Below are 6,000 nucleotides of genomic sequence, written 5' to 3' on the forward strand. Positions count from 1 at the left end.
CTCTTTGAGGTGTGCTGTACTTCTTGAATCTCTAATTTTCTGTCTCACATAACAGTTGGGAAATTTTCAGTGATTATTTCTTCTATTATTCTTTCTGCCCCCTTTCCCCTCTCTTCTCCCTCTGGGTCACCCATAACACATCTGTTTGTGCATTTTGTGTTGTCACTCAGCTCCCTAACACCCTGCTCTTATTTTTCAATTCTTTTCACCATCTGTTCTTTCATGTGTGTGAACTCAGATGTCTGGTCTTCCAATTCACTGATCCTTTCTTCTGCCCATTCAAATCTACTGTTGTATTCCTCCATTGTCTTTTTCATCTCCATTATGCCCTTCATTCCCATAAGTTCTGTCATTTGTTTTCTCAAGTTTATGAATTCTTCCCTATGGTCATCCAGTCTCCTTCTTATATCCTTCATCTCTTTTGCTATGTCTTCCCTCAGTTCATTGACTGAATTTTTGAATTGATTTAGATTTGTTTGAACATCTGCAATTAGTTCTTCCTTCAGCTCATTGAATTGATTTAGCAATAATTGCTTCAACTCCTGTATCTCAGTTGAACTATTAGTTTGTTCCTTTAGCTGATCCATATTTTCATGCTTCCTAGTATGGCTCATTATCTTAAGCTGTCTAGGCATCTGACTTTCTTGATTAGTTTATTCTGGAGCTTGTTTTCACTCTTTTACCTAGGATTTTCTTGTTGGTTGGCTTTGCTCTCTAACCTTTGATGTTTAGTTCAGCTTATTCTAGACCTTTAACTTAGATTCTGTTTAGTTGAACAGAGTTTTTCACCTCTTGTTTTTCTATTTATTACCTTGCCTCTATGTAGCCTTTTTGTGTGGTGATCTCCTCAGATATTGTCAGCCCCAGTCAGGTTTTCCTAGCCCAGAGAGGCCCAGGTCTCAGGAGGAGGGTATGGAGTTTCTTTGAAAATGAGACCCTCCTGTGAGACCTTTAGTCTCTGTGCTTCTCCTATGCTGTCCAGCATGTGGCACTTGCCAGCCTGCAGTTCCCCTACCACTGTAAGGAGCTGGGGAGCCTTTAGTTCTCCAAGTGACCCTAACCCAGTCCAGGATGTGGCTGACTGAAGCTAGTTAACAAATCCCAAACCCTGGGATCTGAGCTCCCAAAAGGGCTGAGAAGTTATGGTGTTTAGTGAACTTTCTCTGCCACCAGACTTATTGTTTTGTCTCTCAGAGCTATCTAAGCTCTGCTCTTGCCTGGGCCCAAATTGCAAGTCTTTGAGGCTTTCTGTAGTTGGCTTCCTAGAGTAATTGTTTTTAGAAAAAGGGAAAAAAGTTTTTTTTGTTTTTTTTTTAAAGGGCCCAGTATGAACTATTTAGAATCTTTGCAGAACTAATGGGCTATTGAAATGCTAAAAGATCAGGAGCTGAGGGTGCTTAAGGAGCAATAAAGAAAGCTGAGAAGCTGGCTTTTCAGACAAGGGCTCTCCCTCCCTGGATTTGCATATGTGTCTGATTCTGTTTGAGCCCTGCCACTCTTTGTATTATGTTCACCTGACTCCAAAAAGTCTCTGTATTTATTTATTTATTTATTTATTTATTTATTTACCACAATTTTATTGATGGAGAAATAAACTAACAAAACAAAACCTGAGGCTGAGAGGTTAAGTTGCTTGTCTAAGGTAGACAGTTTTCAAACTGCAGAGTCAGAATTTGATACCAGGCATTCCAGCTCTAGTTCACTCTGTTAACCACTCCAGCTTCCCTGCATCACATCACCAAGGTCTGCCATGCTAATATCTGTATCCTCTGTTGTGTTGAAGGGCACAGGTGTTATTCATACAAGGGTAAGCACTCTAGGTTCTGGATATCTCCATAACATCATCCCTGGACTATCATTGGTTTCATTATAAAATAAGACTTCATAGACACCAGGCAACTTCAAAGGTTCAGCATCTTGTATATACTGAAATAGCCCTGTCCGTAGATCATCTGAACTTTGTTCACTTTTGAGGCACTGGTTCAGAAACTTGCATTTCAAAATTTCCTTCCTTATTAAGATATTCATTAAGTAATTCATGTAGAAGAATTAAACAATTCAAATGTTCTTGACCCCAGAAGACAGTTCTCCTCTTAAATCAATGGATATTTTTGGTATGGATTGTTCTGGGCCTGGATTGCCACTGTGTTTACACCATTTAGCTTCCAGATTAGCAGTAGCACAATGTGGTCCTATCAGAACCTGACTTCTTTCTCTAAGACTTGTTTTAAGGAGAAAATCATTTATGATGAGTAGAAATGATGACCCAAGAATCATGCCTCTGTGCCCAATCACGGACATTCAGTTTGCAGGGTCCACGCCTCTCTGCTGGGCTAGGCACGGAAGCAAAGGTCTGCTGCAGCACCTTGCCCTTGTCAGGTGCTGTTCCCCATACTATTCATGCAACATCAAACTCTGGCTTCTATTACACTTTGTGTGGCACACCTGCTCTGTTTTTATTTTGTTTTCTATTTTTTTGCTGTTTTGCTAGCCCTATCTCCTCTCTGCTGGGCTGACTTCTCCCAGATTTTCTGGTGTCTGCTCTCAGTTTATCTATGGCTGTTCCCAGCATGGACAACCCCTCCTCCCTTGGGATTGTGCCTGGCAGGGAGGGCATGGGCCCCCTGGCTGTGAGAACTTAGAGATTTCACTGATCTCAGCTGCTCCACATGTTCGTGAGTGTTGTATGGAGTTTGTCCAATCTCAAATTCCTCTGCAGTGTACAGTCCACACAGTTCCTGGCTTTCTACCAACTGCCCTGGAGGAGTAACTACAACCTAAACCTCACCACTCCACCATCTTGCCCCACCTCCTCACTTTTCTTTTTGCACTTCCTTCCTTCAAGCATAGCCAGGGAGGTGCTGTGTTCTTCATGCTTGCCTGCCTCACCACCTTCTAAATCTTGAACATTCCTACCCACTCTTATGGTGCTCTGCCTTTGCTGTGTATTTGCCCTTGACTATATGAACCAAATGAACTTTCTAGGCCTTGCAGTTCCCCAAAACGAGAGGAAAGACCCCACCAGGAACAGAATTTAAATGTTGTTTTTCTCTTCTATGCCAACTCTTCCTTCTGCATGCCTAATAAAAACTGCATACAATGCACTTTTACAGACAACAGGAGAAGAAAGTAATTTTTATTGAGCACATATTATATTCCAGATACTTTCTCTTAGTACTTTTTGTTATTTTGATACCTAAACCTCCAAGACACCTATAAGGTGAATATTACTATTCTTCACAAATGAGAAAACCAAAGCTCAGAGAGGAGGTGAGGAAAGGGACTTGTAAAGAAAGGTAATTAATTTTCACAACCAGTCCTCATTGTCTAATTGAGTAAAGTGGTTAAGTAGATGGAGTTCTTCTATAGTACTTAGCTTCCATATTTCTCTTTGGGGACCAATCTTAATTGCTTTTCTACTATTGTCTTACTCAAGCCCATAAAGGATTATCTTCAGGTAGCTCAGCCAAACTTAAATCTTCTTTTTTCAGTCCAGATTTACCAGATTTACTAATGCCATATCCCATTCTCTTACATATTTTGCCTAATTTGTCAAGTACAGAAGCTGATAAATTCCTCTGTGTCAGCTTCTGTAGGCCCTGAACATTCAGTTCTTACCAGTATTGGGTAGATTTGTTCATTTTCAGAGGGACTTCTCGAGACATACTATCCAATCTAAAGGAACAACTGTAAAAGTGCAAATTTCAAGTATCACAATAATCTGGGGCATATTGAGAATTGGGGGAGGGATAAAGTCAAGAGGTCAGCAAGATTTTCAGGGCCTTTAAAACATTCTACACTTAAAGTGTTTGAGGGACATGCTGATCATCATGTCTTTGGCTTGTATGATATTTATTGCCATCTTCCAAGTGCTTTCATATACTTCATATCACCCAAGCCCCATGAGATAAAGGAGGTCATTTATTCTTAGTTACATTTTATTGTTGAGATGAAGTTTCCCACTGGACTAGCAGCTAACCCAAGAATGCAGACACAGCAAGGAAGCAGAACCAGGAATAGGTGCTAAGGTCTACTGATTTCAGGAATTTTTCTTCTTTCCTATTTTCTGTATTGAATCCAGCAGTTGCTCAATGTGTGTTGGAAAATGCAATCATTAGACATTCAAATATTTGCTATTTTGCTGAACACTGAAGAGGAGGGCAGGAGCAGGGAGCTTCTGTGGGCTTAGAGGCATAGAAGAGGATTAAATGAAGGTCAGTCTAGAGCATATGAGTACCATGGGGGGGAGGGCAGCTGTCTAGAAAGGGGGCAACTAACACAGGAGTCAGAGACTATTGCACAGGATTTCATAAGAACAATAGTAATAAAATATTGATAATAAAATAAGAAAAATATTGATGTGCCCAATTAAAAACCCTAAAAATAGAAACCACAGTGATAGGGATTGAATCATGTCCCTCACAAAAGACATGTTCAAGACTTAATCTATGTTCTTGTGGGTGTGAATTCATTTGCAAATAGGACTTTTGAAGATGTTACATTTAGTTAAGGTGTGGACTCATTTGTGAAGAGAATCTTCAAAGATCCTATTTAGATAAGACCAAATGAACCTTAATCCGTATGACTAGAGTCCTCATAAGCAAAGGAAATTCAGATGCAGTCAGTCAGTAGAAGCCAGAAGTAAGGGAAGCCACAGAGAAAGATCACCATGTGATAGATGATGCTATCATCAGAATGCTACTGACTCCAGGAGAAAGTAAGCTATGCACATACCTTGATCTTGGACTTCTAACCTCCAAAACCATGAGATGATACATTCCTATTTTTTAAGCCAAAACATTGCATGGTATTTGTGATAGCAGCCCTGGCAAACTAAGACAGCTTTTGGTACCGGAAGTGAGGAGCTGCTCTTACAAATGGATAAAAATGTGGAAGCAGTTTTGGAATTGGTTAATGAGTAGAGGCTGAAAGAATTTTGAGGCATTTGATAGAAAAAGTCTATATTTATGTGAAGAAAGCTGTAGATAAAATTTCTGTCATCTTAGAGAATACATGTATCATACAAACAGAATCTCAGTAGAAATATGGACATTAATGATGCTCCTGGTGAGGCCTTAGAAGGAAATGATGAATGTGTTGTTGGAAACTGGAGGAAAGGCAATCCTTATTACAGAGTGGCAGAGAATACAGCAAAATTGTGTTCTGATGTTGGATTGAAAGCAGAATTTGTAAATGATGAACTTGGATACTTAGTTGAGAAGATTTCCAAACAATTGTGGAAAGTACAGCCCATTTTCTCCTTGCTTATTATAAAATGAGAGGGAAGTGATAAACTGAGGACTGAACTATTAAGATAAAAGGAAAATTCTCAGCCTATCCAGAAAGCATGCTCTGAAACTAGGGCCAGAAGCAGATCTAATGGGGCCTTCCTTGAGTTTCCAGGAGATTAGTCCCCAGAAAATGAGGCTCTGCATGACAGTGTGGCTAAACAGCTGTTAGCTAAGGAGATTAGATGTATGGCTCATGGATCCAATAAACCATCTCAGAATAAGTCAGGGATAGACATACAACTTTCCGGGAAGGATATGTGGAAGATCCTGTTGTCTGATGGCTTGGACCCCTTTGGATTGCACACAAAACTGACAAGGTTTTATGAAAATGTCATAAGAGCAGAAGCACTGCCAGTATGGACTGAGAGGGCCAGAGTCAGGATGATGTGAAGGAAATATGACTTCAGTAGTAGAACCACTGAAGCAGAGGTCTGGATAGAAGAGATTTCCTTGGACCAAGAGAGAAGAGTTTCTGCCCCAGCCTTTGGACAGGGTGGGTCTTCTGCCCTGGTATTTGGAAAGCATTCACCTACACTGGCATTTGGAAAAGGCAGGCTCATCCTAACATTTGGAGAAGGTGGGCCCACTTTTGTGTTTGGAGGACATGGGCTTTCCACCATGGTGCTTGGAGTGTGCAAATCTTCTGTAGCATTTGGGGAGTTGCTGGACAGCACCCAAGTGTTTGGAGAGGATGGGGCCTATGTTCCAG

Source organism: Choloepus didactylus, chromosome 11, assembly GCF_015220235.1.
Source record: "Choloepus didactylus isolate mChoDid1 chromosome 11, mChoDid1.pri, whole genome shotgun sequence".
Taxonomy (NCBI): Eukaryota; Metazoa; Chordata; class Mammalia; order Pilosa; family Megalonychidae; genus Choloepus; species Choloepus didactylus.